Source organism: Amphiprion ocellaris, chromosome 13 (genome assembly GCF_022539595.1).
Source record: "Amphiprion ocellaris isolate individual 3 ecotype Okinawa chromosome 13, ASM2253959v1, whole genome shotgun sequence".
Classification (NCBI taxonomy): Eukaryota; Metazoa; Chordata; class Actinopteri; family Pomacentridae; genus Amphiprion; species Amphiprion ocellaris.
Window position 1 is genome coordinate 30436912 of NC_072778.1, and position 20067 is coordinate 30456978.

The following is a 20067-nucleotide window of genomic DNA, read 5'->3' on the forward strand; positions in this document are numbered from 1 at the left end:
GCTGTAAAGACCCTGTATATCATGGAAGCCTTGAGAGGAAATATAATTAGCTCGACAGCGTAATACCGCCACCACGCTTGATGATGGTTCCCAATACAGTCATGACAAAAGTTACATACACTTGTACCAGACCGTGTGTATCGTGGCATTCTTGAATTTCCAGTGGCTTCTATAATGTTTCATTTCAATGGAATATTTGAAACACCAGGGTCTTTGTCACAAAATAACATTTGGATTCTTTCATAGATTTTTTGCAGGTCTTCTGCCACTTTCACCTCAACTATGCGCCTTTGGTTGCCATCCCCAAGCTTCTGGTTGTATCTTTGACCCTCCTCTAGCACAGACGTGTTTCTTCATCACAATCCACAGGTTCTTGATGAGTTTTAAGCTGGGACTTTAGGGTGGTCAGTCTAAAACCTTAATTTTAGCTAGATTTAGCCAATTCATTACCACTTTTGGCAGGTTCTAATTCATTGCAGATCTGCTTTTTGGTGATTCTTAGTTGACTCGACCATTCTGACCAACTGTCTCTTAGGAGTAGGTGACTGCTTGCATTTTCCTCCTGACTGTGGCAGTGATGCAACTGTGCAATACATTTTATATTTTTAAAAACAAGAACCAACATTCAAATAGGCATCTGATGACAATGTTTTTATAAAATGTTCTTTTAATATTATATACAAAATCTGAATTTTTAAGGAATTGTTTTTGGTAATAAAATTCAATAACTTCACTCTTATGCACTGTAGTGTCACCAAATTCACTGGAGCCATCAGTTGGCTCCCGATTGTCATACTACAATGCTTGGTTTGATATTAAATAAAAAATCTGAATTTTAAGGAATTTTTTTCTTATTTTCTTAGTAATAAAATTCAAAAACTTCCCTCTTATGTATTGCAGAATGATTACACTCTTATCAGTTGGCTCCTGCTGATCACACTACAACTCTTGGTTTGATATTTAACTATTTTTCATGATTTCAAGGATTTTCTTTTTTTAGTATTGAAATTATTGTTATATAGATCAAATATTTTTTGTTGTAACAGATAAAAGTGCTCATCCATTTGTTTGGTAGATTGTGGAACATTAATAACCAAAAGTACCAGAATTTTCTTTGGGTTGTTTATTGCCATGTGAACTTGTGCACACAATTTAGTGTGCATGCTTGTGTGTGAAGTTTAAGGATTATGAGTATATATAAATATATATATATATACCAAACTAAACAGTTTCGACTGTCTTCTCAAGTACTGACGATTGGGAAGAAAGACAATAAGATGCCTTCTTACAAGGCTGCAGCATTAACTGATTCATTTAAACCATAATATTAAACAGCGAATAATATTTTCCAAGTTAAGGACTGTACAGACAAAACTTGGAAGAAAAAACCTGAAAGTATGATTAGTAAGACCCTTTTGATGGTTGGATTGAGTTTATTTTTTCTGCAGTGTTTAAGAGTAAAGTGATTGAATTTTTTTTACTACAAAAATTCATTAAAATTCTGATTTCTTATTTAATATCAAACCAAGCATTGTAGTATGACAATCAGGAGCCAACTGATGGCTCCAGTGAATTTGATGACACTACAGTACATAAGAGTGAAGTTATTTAATTGTATTACTAATAAAATAATAAAATTTATTAAAATTATGGAAAAATGTTTTTATATCAAACCAAGAGTTGTAGTATGACCAGTAGGAGTCAATTGATGGCTCCAGTGATTTTGGTGACAGTACAATGTAAAAGAGGGAAGTTATTGAATTTTACTACCAATAAAAATTCCTAAAAATTCAGATTTTGTATTTAATATCAAACCAAGGGTTGTACTGTGACAGCAGGAGACAACTGAAGGCATCAGCGAGTTTTGTGACACTACAGTGTATAAGAATGAAGTTATTGAATTTTATGACTGATAAAATAATAAAATTTCCTGAAAATTCAGATTTTTTATTTAATGTCAAGCTAAGAGTTGTAGTATGACCAGCAGAAGCCAATTGATGGCTCCATTGATTTTGATGACACTACAGTAATCAAGAGTGAAGTTAGTGAATTTTATGACTAATAAAATAATCAACAAAACATCGACCTGGACTCAGAAACTGGCAGATGGAGCGACCTGAAAAAAGAGACTGGGAACAGCAGAGACCGGGACTCAGAGACTGGGAACAGCAGACACCTGGACTCAGACACTGAGAACAGCAGACACCTGGACTCAGAGACTGGGAACAGGAGAGACCTGGACTCAGAGACTGGGAACTGGATCAACCTGGACTCAGAGACTGGTAGGTGGAGCGACCTGGACTCAGAGACGTAGAGATGGAGCGACATGAAAAAAGAGACTGGGAACAGGAACGACCTGGACACAAAGACTGGGAAAAGGAGCGATCTGGACTTAGAGACTGGGAAATGGAGCGATCTGGATTCAGAGGCGTAGAGATGGAGCGACCTGGACTCAGAGACTTGGAACAGCAGAGACCTGGACTCAGAGACTGGGAACTGCAACAACCTGGACTCAGCGACTGGGAACAGCAGACACCTGGACTCAGAGATGTAGAGATGGAGTGACCTGGAATAAAAGACTGGGAAGTTGAGCGACTTGGACGCAAAGACGGGGAACAGGAACGACCGGGACTCAGAGACCTGGACTCAGAGACTGGGAACAGCAGACACCTGGACTCAGAGATTGGGAACTGCAGCAACCTGGACTCAGAGACTGGGAACAGCAGAGACCTGGACTCAGAGACTGGGAGATGGAGCGACTTGGACTCAGAGACGTAGAGATGGAGCGACCTGAAAAAAAGAGACTGGGGAAAGGAGCGACCGGGACACATAGACTGGGAACAGGAACGACCTGGACTCAGAGACTGGGAACTGGAGCGAGCTGGACTCAGGCACTGGGAACTGGAGCGACCGGGACTCCGAGACCTGGACTCAGAGACTGAGAACTGGAGTGACCTGGACTCAGAGACTGGGAGATGGAGCGACTTGGACGCTGAGACGTAGAGATGGAGCGACCTGGACTCAGAGATTGGGAAAAGCAGAGACCTGGACTCAGAGATTGGGAACTGCAGCAACCTGGACTCAGAGACTGGGAACAGCAGAGACCTGGACTCAGAGACTGGGAACTGGATCAACCTGGACTCAGAGACTGGGAGATGGAGCGACCTGGACTCAGAGACGTAGAGATGGAGCGACCTGAAAAAAGAGACGGGGAAAAGGAGCGACCGGGGCAAAGAGACTGGGAACAGGAACGACCCGGACACAGAGACTGGGAAATGGAGCGATCTGGACTTAGAGACTGGGAAATGGAGCGATCTGGACACAGAGACTGGGAAATAGAGCGATCTGGATTCAGAGAGGTAGAGATGGAGCGACCTGGACTCAGAGACTGGGAACAGCAGACACCTGGACTCAGAGACTGGGAACTGGATCGAGCTGGACTCAGAGACTGGGAACAGCAGACACCTGGACTCAGAGACTGGGAACTGCAGACACCTGGACTCAGAGACGTAGAGATGGAGTGACCTGGAACAAAAGACTGGGAAGCTAAGTGACGTGGACGCAAAGACTGGGAACAGGAACGACCGGGACTCAGAGGCTGGGAACTGGAGCGACCTGGACTATGAGACTGGGAACTGGATCGACCTGGACTCAGAGACTGGGAGATGGAGCGACCTGGACTCATGGACGTAGAGATGGAGCGACCTGAAAAAAGAGACTGGGAACAGGAGCGACCGGGGCAAAGAGACTGGGAACAGGAACGACCTGAACACAGAAACTGGGAACAGGAACGACCCGGACACAGAGACTGGGAAATGGAGCGATCTGGACTTAGAGACTGGGAAATGGAGCGATCTGGACACAGAGACTGGGAAATGGAGCGATCTGGATTCAGAGACGTAGAGATGGAGCAACCTGGACTCAGAGACTTGGAACAGCAGAGACCTGGACTCAGAGACTGGGAACTGGATCGAGCTGGACACAGAGACTGGGAAATGGAGCGATCTGGATTCAGAGACGTAGAGATGGAGCGACCTGGACTCAGAGACTGGGAACAGCAGACACCTGGACTCAAAGACTGGGAACTGGATCGACGTGGACTTAGAGACTGGGAGATGGAGCAACCTGGAGTCAGAGAGGTAGAGATGGAGAGACCTGAAAAAAGAGACGGGGAAAAGGAGCGACCGGGGAAAAGAGACTGGGAACAGGAACGACCTGGACACAGAGACTGGGAAATGGCGCGATCTGGACTTAGAGACTGGGAAATGGAGCGATCTGGACACAGAGACTGGGAAATGGAGCGATCTGGATTCAGAGACGTAGAGATGGAGCGACCTGGACTCAGAGACTTGGAACAGTATAGACCTGGACTCAGAGACTGGGAACAGCAGACACCTGGACTTAGAGACTGGGAACTGGATCGAGCTGGACTCAGAGACTGGGAACAGCAGACACCTGGACTCAGAGACTGGGAACTGGATCGACGTGGACTTAGAGACTGGGAGATGGAGCAACCCGGAGTCAGAGACGTAGAGATGGAGCGACCTGAAAAAAGAGACTGGGAACAGGAGCGACCGGGGAACAGAGATGGGGTACAGGAACGACCTGGACTCAGAGACTTAGAGATGGAGCGACCTGAAAAAAGAGACTGGGAACAGGAGCGACCGGGGCACAGAGACTGGGAACAGGAACGACCTGGACTCAGAGACGTAGAGATGGAGCGACCTGGACTCAGAGACTGGGAACTGCAGCAACCTGGACTCAGAGACTGGGAACAGCAGACACCTGGACTCAGAGACGTAGAGATGGAGTGACCTGGAATAAAAGACTGGGAAGTTTAGCGACTTGGACGCAAAGACGGGGAAAAGGAACGACCGGCACTCAGAGACTGGGAACTGCAGCAACCTGGACTGGGAACAGCAGACACCTGGACTCAGAGACGTAGAGATGGAGTGACCTGGAATAAAAGACTGGGAAATCGAGCAACGTGGACGATAAGACTGGGAACAGGAACGACCGGGACTCAGAGACCTGGACTCAGAGATTGGGAATAGCAGAGACCTGGACTCAGAGACTGGGAACAGCAGACACCTGGACTCAGAGACTGGGAACAGCAGACACCTGGACTCAGAGACTAGGAACAGCAGAGACATGGACTCAGAGACTGGGAACTGGATCGAGCTGGACTTAGAGACTGGGAGATGGAGCAACCTGGAGTCAGAGACGTAGAGATGGAGCGACCTTGACTCAGACACTTGAAACAGCAGAGATCTGGACTCAGAGACTGGGAACAGCAGACACCTGGACTCAGAGACTGGGAACAGCAGACACCTGGACTCAGAGACTGGGAACTGGATCGACGTGGACTGAGAGACTGGGAGATGGAGCAACCTGGAGTCAGAGACGTAGAGATGGAGCGACCTGAAAAAAGAGACTGGGAACAGGAGCGACCGGGGCACAGAGATTGGGAACAGGAACGACCTGGATACAGAGACTGGGAACAGCAACGACCTGGACATAGAGACTGGGAAATGGAGCGATCTGGACTCAGAGACTGGGAAATGGAGTGATCTGGATTCAGAGACGTCGAGATAGAGCGACCTTGACTCAGACACTTGAAACAGCAGAGATCTGGACTCAGAGACTGGGAACAGCAGACACCTGGACTCAGAGACTGGGAACTGGATCGAGCTGGACTCAGAGACTGGGAACAGCAGACACCTGGACTCAGAGACTGGGAACTGCAGACACCTGGACTCAGAGACGTAGAGATGGAGTGACCTGGAACAAAAGACTGGGAAGCTAAGCGACGTGGACGCAAAGACTGGGAACAGGAATGACCGGGACTCAGAGGCTGGGAACTGGAGCGACCTGGACTATGAGACTGGGAACTGGATCGACCTGGACTCAGAGATTGGGAACTGCAGCAACCTGGACTCAGAGACTGGGAACAGCAGAGACCTGGACTCAGAGACTGGGAACTGGATCAACCTGGACTCAGAGACTGGGAGATGGAGCGACCTGGACTCAGGGACGTAGAGATGGAGCGACCTGAAAAAAGAGACGGGGTAAAGGAGCGACCGGGGCAAAGAGACTGTGAACAGGAACGACCTGAACACAGAGACTGGGAACAGGAACGACCCGAACACAGAGACTGGGAAATGGAGCGATCTGGACTTAGAGACTGGGAAATGGAGCGATCTGGACACAGAGACTGGGAAATGGAGCGATCTGGATTCAGAGACGTAGAGATGGAGCGACCTGGACTCAGAGACTTGGAACAGCAGAGACCTGGACTCAGAGACTGGGAACTGGATCGAGCTGGACTCAGAGACTGGGAACAGCAGACACCTGGACTCAGAGACTGGGAACAGCAGACACCTGGACTCAGAGACTGGGAACTGGATCGACGTGGACTTAGAGACTGGGAGATGGAGCAACCTGGAGTCAGAGATGTAAAGATGGAGCGACCTGAAAAAAAGAGACTGGGAACAGGAGCGACCGGGGCACAGAGACGGGGAACAGGAACGACCTGGACTCAGAGACGTAGAGATGGAGCGACCTGAAAAAAGAGACTGGGAACAGGAGCGACCGGGGCACAGAGACTGGGAAATGGAACGACCTGGACTCAGAGACGTAGAGATGGAGCAACCTGGACTCAGAGACTTGGAACAGCAGAGACCTGGACTCAGAGACTGGGAACAGCAGACACCTGGACTCAGAGACGTAGAGATGGAGTGACCTGGAATAAAAGACTGGGAAGTTGAGCGACTTGGACGCAAAGACGGGGAACAGGAACGACCGGGACTCAGAGACCTGGACTCAGAGATTGGGAACAGCAGAGACCTGGACTCAGAGACTGGGAACAGCAGAGACCTGGACTGAGAGACTGGGAACAGCAGACACCTGGACTCAGAGATTGGGAACTGCAGCAACCTGGACTCAGAGACTGGGAACAGCAGAGACCTGGACTCAGAGACTGGGAACTGGATCAACCTGGACTCAGAGACTGGGAGATGGAGCGACCTGGACTCAGAGACGTAGAGATGGAGCGACCTGAAAAAAGAGACGGGGAAAAGGAGCGACCGGGGCAAAGAGACTGGGAACAGGAACGACCCGGACACAGAGACTTGGAAATGGAGCGATCTGGACTTAGAGACTGGGAAATGGAGCGATCTGGACACAGAGACTGGGAAATAGAGCGATCTGGATTCAGAGACGTAGAGATGGAGCGACCTGGACTCAGAGACATGGAACAGCAGAGACCTGGACTCAGAGACTGGGAACAGCAGACACCTGGACTCAGAGACTGGGAACTGGATCGAGCTGGACTCAGAGACTGGGAACAGCAGACACCTGGACTCAGAGACTGGGAACTGGATCGACGTGGACTTAGAGACTGGGAGATGGAGCAACCTGGAGTCAGAGACGTAGAGATGGAGCGACCTGAAAAAAAGAGACTGGGAACAGGAGCGACCGGGGCACAGAGATTGGGAACAGGAACGACCTGGATACAGAGACTGGGAACAGGAACGACCTGGACACAGAGACTGGGAAATGGAGGGATCTGGATTCAGAGACGTCGAGATGGAGCGACCTGGACTCAGAGACTTGAAACAGCAAAGATCTGGACTCAGAGACTGGGAACAGCAGACACCTGGACTCAGAGACTGGGAACTGGATCGAGCTGGACTCAGAGACTGGGAACAGCAGACACCTGGGCTCAGAGACTGGGAACTGCAGACACCTGGACTCAGAGACGTAGAGATGGAGTGACCTGGAACAAAAGACTGGGAAGCTAAGCGACGTGGACGCAAAGACTGGGAACAGGAACGACCGGGACTCACAGGCTGGGAACTGGAGCGACCTGGACTATGAGACTGGGAACTGGATCGACCTGGACTCAGAGATTGGGAACTGCAGCAACCTGGACTCAGAGACTGGGAACAGCAGACACCTGGACTCAGAGACTGGGAACTGGATCAACCTGGACTCAGAGACTGGGAGATGGAGCGACCTGGACTCAGAGACGTAGAGATGGAGCGACCTGAAAAAAGAGACGGGGAAAAGGAGCGACCGGGGCAAAGAGACTGTGAACAGGAACGACCTGAACACAGAGACTGGGAACAGGAACGACCCGGACACAGAGACGGGGAAATGGAGCGATCTGGACTTAGAGACTGGGAAATGGAGCGATCTGGATTCAGAGACGTAGAGATGGAGCGACCTGGACTCAGAGACTTGGAACAGCAGAGACCTGGACTCAGAGACTGGGAACTGGATCGAGCTGGACACAGAGACTGGGAAATGGAGCGATCTGGATTCAGAGACGTAGAGATGGAGCGACCTGGACTCAGAGACTGGGAACAGCAGAGACCTGGACTCAGAGACTGGGAACTGGATCGACGTGGACTTAGAGACTGGGAGATGGAGCAACCTGGAGTCAGAGACGTAGAGATGGAGAGACCTGAAAAAAGAGACGGGGAAAAGGAGCGACCGGGGAAAAGAGACTGGGAACAGGAACGACCTGGACACAGAGACTGGGAAATGGCGCGATCTGGACTTAGAGACTGGGAAATGGAGCGATCTGGACACAGAGACTGGGAAATGGAGCGATCTGGATTCAGAGACGTAGAGATGGAGCGACCTGGACTCAGAGACTTGGAACAGCAGAGACCTGGACTCAGAGACTGGGAACAGCAGACACCTGGACTCAGAGACTGGGAACAGCAGACACCTGGACTCAGAGACTGGGAACAGCAGACACCTGGACTCAGAGACTGGGAACTGGATCGAGCTGGACTCAGAGACTGGGAACAGCAGACACCTGGACTCAGAGACTGGGAACTGGATCGACGTGGACTTAGAGACTGGGAGATGGAGCAACCTGGAGTCAGAGACGTAGAGATGGAGCGACCTGAAAAAAGAGACTGGGAACAGGAGCGACCGGGGCACAGAGACTGGGAAATGGAACGACCTGGACTCAGAGACATAGAGATGGAGCGACCTGGACTGAGAGACTTGGAACAGCAGAGACCTGGACTCAGAGACTGGGAACAGCAGACACCTGGACTCAGAGACGTAGAGCTGGAGTGACCTGGAATAAAAGACTGGGAAGTTGAGCGACTTGGACGCAAAGACGGGGAAAAGGAACGACCGGGACTCAGAGACCTGGACTCAGAGATTGGGAACAGCAGAGACCTGGAGTAAGAGATTGGGAACAGAAGAGACCTGGACTATGAGACTGGGAACAGCAGACACCTGGACTCAGAGATTGGGAACTGCAGCAACCTGGACTCAGAGACTGGGAACAGCAGAGACCTGGACTCAGAGACTGGGAACTGGATCAACCTGGACTCAGAGACTGGGAGATGGAGCGACCTGAAAAAAGAGACGGGGAAAAGGAGAGACCGGGGCAAAGAGACTGGGAACAGGAACGACCCGGACACAGAGACTGGGAAATGGAGCGATCTGGACTTAGAGACTGGGAAATGGAGCGATCTGGACACAGAGACTGGGAAATGGAGCGATCTGGATTCAGAGACGTAGAGATGGAGCGACCTGGACTCAGAGACTTGGAACAGCAGAGACCTGGACTCAGAGACTGGGAACAGCAGACACCTGGACTCAGAGACTGGGAACTGGATCGAGCTGGACTCAGAGACTGGGAACAGCAGACACCTGGACTCAGAGACTGGGAACTGGATCGACGTGGACTGAGAGACTGGGAGATGGAGCAACCTGGAGTCAGAGACGTAGAGATGGAGCGACCTGAAAAAAGAGACTGGGAACAGGAGCGACCGGGGCACAGAGACGGGGAAAAGGAACGACCTGGACACAGAGACTGGGAAATGGAGCGATCTGGACTTAGAGACTGGGAAATGGAGCGATCTGGACACAGAGACTGGGAAATGGAGCGATCTCGATTCAGAGACGTAGAGATGGAGCGACCTGGACTCAGAGACTTGGAACAGCAGAGACCTTGACTCAGAGACTGGGAACAGCAGACACCTGGACTCAGAGACTGGGAACTGGATCGAGCTGGACTCAGAGACTGGGAACAGAAGATACCTGGACTCAGAGACTGGGAACTGGATCGAGCTGGACTCAGAGACTGGGAACAGCAGACACCTGGACTCAGAGACTGGGAACTGGATCGACGTGGACTTAGAGACTGGGAGATGGAGCAACCTGGAGTCAGAGACGTAGAGATGGAGCGACCTGAAAAAAGAGACTGGGAACAGGAGCGACCGGGGCACAGAGACGGGGAAAAGGCACGACCTGGATACAGAGACTGGGAACAGGAACGACCTGGACACAGAGACTGGGAAATGGAGCGATCTGGACACAGAGACTGGGAAATGGAGCGATCTGGATTCAGAGACGTAGAGATGGAGCGACCTGGACTCAGAGACTTGGAACAGCAGAGACCTGGACTCAGAGACTGGGAACAGCAGACACCTGGACTCAGAGACTGGGAACTGGATCGAGCTGGACTCAGAGACTGGGAACAGCAGACACCTGGACTCAGAGACTGGGAACTGGATCGACGTGGACTTAGAGACTGGGAGATGGAGCAACCTGGAGTCAGAGACGTAGAGATGGAGCGACCTGAAAAAAGACACTGGGAACAGGAGCGACCGGGGCACAGAGACGGGGAACAGGAACGACCTGGACTCAGAGACTTAGGGATGGAGCGACCTGAAAAAAGAGACTGGGAACAGGAGCGACCGGGGCACAGAGACGGGGAACAGGAACGACCTGGACTCAGAGACGTAGAGATGGAGCGACCTGAAAAAAGAGACTGGGAACAGGAGCGACCGGGGCACAGAGACTTGGAACAGCAGAGACCTGGACTCAGAGACTGGGACCAGCAGACACCTGGATTCAGAGACGTAGAGATGGAGTGACCTGGAATAAAAGACTGGGAAGTTGAGCGACTTGGACGCAAAGACGGGGAAAAGGAACGACCGGGACTCAGAGACCTGGACTCAGAGATTGGGAACAGCAGAGACCTGGAGTCAGAGACTGGGAACAGCAGAGACCTGGACTATGAGACTGGGAACAGCAGCAACCTGGACTCAGAGACTGGGAACAGCAGAGACCTGGACTCAGAGACTGGGAACTGGATCAACCTGGACTCAGAGACTGGGAGATGGAGCGACCTGGACTCAGAGACGTAGAGATGGAGCGACCTGAAAAAAGAGACTGGGAACAGGAACGACCTGAACACAGAGACTGGGAACAGGAACGACCCGGACTGAGAGACTGGGAAATGGAGCGATCTGGACTGAGAGACTGGGAAATGGAGCGATCTGGATTCAGAGACGTAGAGATGGAGCGACCTGGACTCAGAGACCTGGACTCAGAGACTGGGAACAGCAGACACCTGGACTCAGAGACTGGGAACTGGATCGAGCTGGACTCAGAGACTGGGAACAGCAGACACCTGGACTCAGAGACTGGGAACTGGATCGACGTGGACTTAGAGACTGGGAGATGGAGCAACCTGGAGTCAGAGACGTAGAGATGGAGCGACCTGAAAAAGGACACTGGGAACAGGAGCGACCGGGGCACAGAGACGGGGAACAGGAACGACCTGGACTCAGAGACTTAGAGATGGAGCGACCTGAAAAAAGAGACTGGGAACAGGAGCGACCGGGGCACAGAGACAGGGAACAGGAACGACCTGGACTCAGAGACGTAGAGATGGAGCGACCTGAAAAAAGAGACTGGGAACAGGAGCGACCGGGGCACAGAGACTGGGAAATGGAACGACCTGGACTCAGAGACGTAGAGATGGAGCGACCTGGATTCAGAGACTTGGAACAGCAGAGACCTGGACTCAGAGACTGGGAACAGCAGACACCTGGACTCAGAGACGTAGAGATGGAGTGACCTGGAATAAAAGACTGGGAAGTTGAGCGACTTGGACGCAAAGACGGGGAAAAGGAACGACCGGGACTCAGAGACCTGGACTCAGAGATTGGGAACAGCAGAGACCTGGAGTCAGAGACTGGGAACAGCAGAGACCTGGACTATGAGACTGGGAACAGCAGACACCTGGACTCAGAGATTGGGAACTGCAGCAACCTGGACTCAGAGACTGGGAACAGCAGAGACCTGGACTCAGAGACTGGGGACTGGATCAACCTGGACTCAGAGACTGGGAGATGGAGCGACCTGGACTCAGAGACGTAGAGATGGAGCGACCTGAAAAAAGAGACGGGGAAAAGGAGCGACCGGGGCAAAGAGACTGGGAACAGGAACGACCTGAACACAGAGACTGGGAACAGGAACGACCCGGACACAGAGACTGGGAAATGGAGCGATCTGGACTGAGAGACTGGGAAATGGAGCGATCTGGACACAGAGACTGGGAAATGGAGCGATCTGGATTCAGAGACGTAGAGATGGAGCGACCTGGACTCAGAGACTTGGAACAGCAGAGACCTGGACTCAGAGACTGGGAACTGGATCGAGCTGGACTCAGAGACTGGGAACAGCAGACACCTGGACTCAGAGACTGGGAACTGGATCGAGCTGGACTCAGAGACTGGGAACAGCAGATACCTGGACTCAGAGACTGGGAACTGGATCGACGTGGACTTAGAGACTGGGAGATGGAGCAACCTGGAATCAGAGACGTAGAGATGGAGCGACCTGGACTCAGAGACTTGGAACAGCAGAGACCTGGACTCAGAGACTGGGAACTGGATCGAGCTGGACACAGAGACTGGGAGATGGAGCAACCTGGAATCAGAGACGTAGAGATGGAGCGACCTGGACTCAGAGACTGGGAACAGCAGACACCTGGACTCAGAGACTGGGAACTGGATCGACGTGGACTTAGAGACTGGGAGATGGAGCAACCTGGAGTCAGAGACTTAGAGATGGAGTGACCTGGACTCAGAGACTGGGAACAGGAGCGACCGGGGAAAAGAGACTGGGAACAGGAACGACCTGAAAAAAGAGACTGGGAACAGGAGCGACCGGGGCACAGAGACTGGGAACAGGAACGACCTGGACTCAGAGACGTAGAGATGGAGCGACCTGGACTCAGAGACTGGGAACTGCAGCAACCTGGACTCAGAGACTGGGAACAGTAGACACCTGGACTCAGAGACGTAGAGATGGAGTGACCTGGAATAAAAGACTGGGAAGTTGAGCGACTTGGACGCAAAGACGGGGAAAAGGAACGACCGGCACTCAGAGACTGGGAACTGCAGCAACCTGGACTGGGAACAGCAGACACCTGGACTCAGAGACTGGGAACTGGATCGAGCTGGACTCAGAGACTGGGAACAGCAGACACCTGGACTCAGAGACTGGGAACTGGATCGACGTGGACTGAGAGACTGGGAGATGGAGCAACCTGGAGTCAGAGACGTAGAGATGGAGCGACCTGAAAAAAGAGACTGGGAACAGGAGCGACCGGGGCACAGAGACGGGGAAAAGGAACGACCTGGACACAGAGACTGGGAAATGGAGCGATCTGGACTTAGAGACTGGGAAATGGAGCGATCTGGACACAGAGACTGGGAAATGGAGCGATCTGGATTCAGAGACGTAGAGATGGAGCGACCTGGACTCAGAGACTTGGAACAGCAGAGACCTGGACTCAGAGACTGGGAACAGCAGACACCTGGACTCAGAGACTGGGAACTGGATCGAGCTGGAATTAGAGACTGGGAGATGGAGCGATCTGGATTCAGAGACGTAGAGATGGAGCGACCTGGACTCAGAGACTGGGAAAGGCAGACACCTGGACTCAGAGACTGGGAACTGCAGAGACCTGGACTCAGAGACTGGGAACAGCAGACACCTGGACTCAGAGACTGGGAACTGCAGCAACCTGGACTCAGAGACTGGGAACAGCAGACACCTGGACTCAGAGACTGGGAACAGCAGACACCTGGACTCAGAGACTGGGAACTGGATCGAGCTGGACTCAGAGACTGGGAACAGCAGACACCTGGACTCAGAGACTGGGAACTGGATCGAGCTGGACTTAGAGACTGGGAGATGGAGCGATCTGGATTCAGAGACGTAGAGATGGAGCGACCTGGACTCAGAGACTTGGAACAGCAGAGACCTGGACTCAGAGACTGGGAACAGCAGACACCTGGACTCAGAGACTGGGAACTGCAGAGACCTTGATTCAGAGACTGGGAACAGCAGACACCTGGACTCAAGAGACTGGGAAAAGCAGAGACGTGGACTCACAGATTGAGAACTGCAGCAACCTGGACTCAGAGACTGGGAACAGCAGACACCTGGACTCAGAGACTGGGAACAGCAGACACCTGGACTCAGAGACTGGGAACTGGATCGAGCTGGACTCAGAGACTGGGAACAGCAGACACCTGGACTCAGAGACTGGGAACTGGATCGACGTGGACTTAGAGACTGGGAGATGGAGCAACCTGGAGTCAGAGACGTGGAGATGGAGCGACCTGAAAAAAGAGACTGGGAACAGGAGCGACCGGGGCACAGAGACGGGGAACAGGAACGACCTGGACTCAGAGACGTAGAGATGGAGCGACCTGAAAAAAGAGACTGGGAACAGGAGCGACCGGGGCACAGAGACTGGGAAATGGAACGACCTGGACTCAGAGACGTAGAGATGGAGGGACCTGGACTCAGAGACTTGGAACAGCAGAGACCTGGACTCAGAGACTGGGAACAGCAGACACCTGGACTCAGAGACGTAGAGATGGAGTGACCTGGAATAAAAGACTGGGAAGTTGAGCGACTTGGACGCAAAGACGGGGAACAGGAACGACCGGGACTCAGAGACCTGGACTCAGAGATTGGGAACAGCAGAGACCTGGACTCAGAGACTGGGAAAAGCAGAGACCTGGACTATGAGACTGGGAACAGCAGGCACCTGGACTCAGAGATTGGGAACTGCAGCAACCTGGACTCAGAGACTGGGAACAGCAGAGACCTGGACTAAGAGACTGGGAACTGGATCAACATGGACTCAGAGACTGGGAGATGGAGCGACCTGGACTCAGAGACGTAGAGATGGAGCGACCTGAAAAAAGAGACGGGGAAAAGGAGCGACCGGGGCAAAGAGACTGGGAACAGGAACGACCTGAAAACAGAGACTGGGAACAGGAACGACCCGGACACAGAGACTGGGAAATGGAGCGATCTGGACTTAGAGACTGGGAAATGGAGCGATCTGGACGCAGAGACTGGGAAATGGAGCGATCTGGATTCAGAGACGTAGAGATGGAGCGACCTGGACTCAGAGACTTGGAACAGCAGAGACCTGGACTCAGAGACTGGGAACAGCAGACACCTGGACTCAGAGACTGGGAACTGGATCGAGCTGGACTCAGAGACTGGGAACAGCAGACACCTGGACTCAGAGACTGGGAACTGGATCGACGTGGACTTAGAGACTGGGAGATGGAGCGATCTGGACACAGAGACTGGGAAATGGAGCGATCTGGATTCAGAGACGTAGAGATGGAGCGACCTGGACTCAGAGACTTGGAACAGCAGAGACCTGGACTCAGAGACTGGGAACTGGATCGAGCTGGACTCAGAGACTGGGAACAGCAGACACCTGGACTCAGAGACTGGGAACTGGATCGACGTGGACTTAGAGAATGGGAGATGGAGCAACCTGGAGTCAGAGACGTAGAGATGGAGCGACCTGAAAAAAGAGACTGGGAACAGGAGCGACCGGGGCACAGAGACGGGGAAAAGGAACGACCTGGACACAGAGACTGGGAAATGGAGCGATCTTGACTTAGAGACAGGGAAATGGAGCGATCTGGACACAGAGACTGGGAAATGGAGCGATCTGGATTCAGAGACGGAGAGATGGAGCGACCTGGACTCAGAGACTTGGAACAGCAGAGACCTTGACTCAGAGACTGGGAACAGCAGACACCTGGACTCAGAGACTGGGAACTGGATCGAGCTGGACTGAGAGACTGGGAACAGCAGACACCTGGACTCAGAGACTGGGAACTGGATCGACGTGGACTTAGAGACTGGGAGATGGAGCAACCTGGAGTCAGAGACGTAGAGATGGAGCGACCTGAAAAAAGAGACTGGGAACAGGAGCGACCGGGGCACAGAAACTGGGAAATGGAACGACCTGGACTCAGAGACGTAGAGATGGAGCGACCTGGACTCAGAGACTTGGAACAGCAGAGACCTGGACTCAGAGACTGGGAACAGCAGACACCTGGACTCAGAGACGTAGAGATGGAGTGACCTGGAATAAAAGACTGGGAAGTTGAGCGACTTGGACGCAAAGACGGGGAACAGGAACGACCGGGACTCAGAGACCTGGACTCAGAGATTGGGAACAGCAGAGACCTGGACTCAGAGATTGGGAACAGCAGAGACTTGGACTCAGAGACTGGGAACAGCAGAGACCTGGACTCAGAGACTGGGAACAGCAGACACCTGGACTCAGAGATTGGGAACTGCAGCAACCTGGACTCAGAGACTGGGAACAGCAGAGACCTGGACTCAGAGACTTGGATCTGGATCAACCTGGACTCAGAGACTGGGAGATGGAGCGACCTGGACTCAGAGACGTAGAGATGGAGCGACCTGAAAAAAGAGACGGGGAAAAGGAGCGACCGGGGCAAAGAGACTGTGAACAGGAACGACCCGGACACAGAGACTGGGAAATGGAGCGATCTGGACTTAGAGACTGGGAAAAGGGTGCGATCTGGACACAGAGACTGGGAAATGGAGCGATCTGGATTCAGAGACGTAGAGATGGAGCGACCTGGACTCAGAGACTGGGAACAGCAGACACCTGGACTCAGAGACTGGGAACTGGATCGAGCTGGACTCAGAGACTGGGAACAGCAGACACCTGGACTCAGAGACTGGGAACTGGATCGACGTGGACTTAGAGACTGGGAGATGGAGCAACCTGGAGTCAGAGACGTAGAGATGGAGCGACCTGAAAAAAGAGACTGGGAACAGGAGCGACCGGGGCACAGAGACGGGGAACAGGAAAAACCTGGACTCAGAGACGTAGAGATGGAGCGACCTGAAAAAAGAGACTGGGAACAGGAGCGACCGGGGCACAGAGACTGGGAACAGGAACGACCTGGACTCAGACACGTAGAGATGGAGCGACGTGGACTCAGAGACTGGGAACTGCAGCAACCTGGACTCAGAGACTGGGAACTGCAGACACCTGGACTCAGAGACGTAGAGATGGAGTGACCTGGAATAAAAGACTGGGAAATCGAGCAACGTGGACGCAAAGACTGGGAACAGGAACGACCGGGACTCAGAGACCTGGACTCAGAGATTGGGAATAGCAGAGACCTGGACTCAGAGACTGGGAACAGCAGAGACCTTGATTCAGAGACTGGGAACAGCAGACACCTGGACTCAGAGACTGGGAAAAGCAGAGACGTGGACTCACAGATTGGGAACTGCAGTAACCTGGACTCAGAGACTGGGAACAGCAGACACCTGGACTCAGAGACTGGGAACAGAAGACACCTGGACTCAGAGACTGGGAACTGGATCGAGCTGGACTTAGAGACTGGGAGATGGAGCGATCTGGATTCAGAGACGTAGAGATGGAGCGACCTGGACTCAGAGACTTGGAACAGCAGAGACCTGGACTCAGAGACTGGGAACAGCAGACACCTGGACTCAGAGACTGGGAACTGCAGAGACCTTGATTCAGAGACTGGGAACAGCAGACACCTGGACTCAAGAGACTGGGAAAAGCAGAGACGTGGACTCACAGATTGGGAACTGCAGCAACCTGGACTCAGAGACTGGGAACAGCAGACACCTGGACTCAGAGACTGGGAACAGCAGACACCTGGACTCAGAGACTGGGAACTGGATCGAGCTGGACTCAGAGACTGGGAACAGCAGACACCTGGACTCAGAGACTGGGAACTGGATCGACGTGGACTTAGAGACTGGGAGATGGAGCAACCTGGAGTCAGAGACGTGGAGATGGAGCGACCTGAAAAAAGAGACTGGGAACAGGAGCGACCGGGGCACAGAGACGGGGAACAGGAACGACCTGGACTCAGAGACGTAGAGATGGAGCGACCTGAAAAAAGAGACTGGGAACAGGAGCGACCGGGGCACAGAGACTGGGAAATGGAACGACCTGGACTCAGAGACGTAGAGATGGAGCGACCTGGACTCAGAGACTTGGAACAGCAGAGACCTGGACTCAGAGACTGGGAACAGCAGATACCTGGACTCAGAGACGTAGAGATGGAGTGACCTGGAATAAAAGACTGGGAAGTTGAGCGACTTGGACGCAAAGACGGGGAACAGGAACGACCGGGACTCAGAGACCTGGACTCAGAGATTGGGAACAGCAGAGACCTGGACTCAGAGACTGGGAAAAGCAGAGACCTGGACTATGAGACTGGGAACAGCAGGCACCTGGATTCAGAGATTGGGAACTGCAGCAACCTGGACTCAGAGACTGGGAACAGCAGAGACCTGGACTCAGAGACTGGGAACTGGATCAACATGGACTCAGAGACTGGGAGATGGAGCCACCTGGACTCAGAGACGTAGAGATGGAGCGACCTGAAAAAAGAGACGGGGAAAAGGAGCGACCGGGGCAAAGAGACTGGGAACAGGAACGACCTGAACACAGAGACTGGGAACAGGAACGACCCGGACACAGAGACTGGGAAATGGAGCGATCTGGACTTAGAGACTGGGAAATGGAGCGATCTGGACACAGAGACTGGGAAATGGAGCGATCTGGATTCAGAGACGTAGAGATGGAGCGACCTGGACTCAGAGACTTGGAACAGCAGAGATCTGGACTCAGAGACTGGGAACAGCAGACACCTGGACTCAGAGACTGGGAACAGCAGAGACCTGGACTCAGAGACTGGGAACTGGATCAACATGGACTCAGAGACTGGGAGATGGAGCGACCTGGACTCAGAGACGTAGAGATGGAGCGACCTGAAAAAAGAGACGGGGAAAAGGAGCGACCGGGGAAAAGAGACTGGGAACAGGAACGACCTGAACACAGAGACTGGGAACAGGAACGACCCGGACACAGAGACTGGGAAATGGAGCGATCTGGACTTAGAGACTGGGAAATGGAGCGATCTGGACACAGAGACTGGGAAATGGAGCGATCTGGATTCAGAGACGTAGAGATGGAGCGACCTGGACTCAGAGACTTGGAACAGCAGAGACCTGGACTCAGAGACTGGGAACAGCAGACACCTGGACTCAGAGACTGGGAACTGGATCGAGCTGGACTCAGAGACTTGGAACAGCAGAGACCTGGACTCAGAGACTGGGAACTGGATCGAGCTGGACTCAGAGACTGGGAACAGCAGACACCTGGACTCAGAGACTGGGAACTGGATCGACGTGGACTTAGAGACTGGGAGATGGAGCAACCTGGAGTCAGAGACGTAGAGATGGAGCGACCTGAAAAAAGAGACTGGGAACAGGAGCGACCGGGGCACAGAGACGGGGAAAAGGAACGACCTGGACACAGAGACTGGGAAATGGAGCGATCTTGACTTAGAGACAGGGAAATGGAGCGATCTGGACACAGAGACTGGGAAATGGAGCGATCTGGATTCAGAGACGGAGAGATGGAGCGACCTGGACTCAGAGACTTGGAACAGCAGAGACCTTGACTCAGAGACTGGGAACAGCAGACACCTGGACTCAGAGACTGGGAACTGGATCGAGCTGGACTCAGAGACTGGGAACAGCAGACACCTGGACTCAGAGACTGGGAACTGGATCGACGTGGACTTAGAGACTGGGAGATGGAGCAACCTGGAGTCAGAGACGTAGAGATGGAGCGACCTGAAAAAAGAGACTGGGAACAGGAGCGACCGGGGCACAGAGACTGGGAAATGGAACGACCTGGACTCAGAGACGCAGAGATGGAGCGACCTGGACTCAGAGACTTGGAACAGCAGAGACCTGGACTCAGAGACTGGGAACAGCAGACACCTGGACTCAGAGACGTAGAGATGGAGTGACCTGGAATAAAAGACTGGGAAGTTGAGCGACTTGGACGCAAAGACGGGGAACAGGAACGACCGG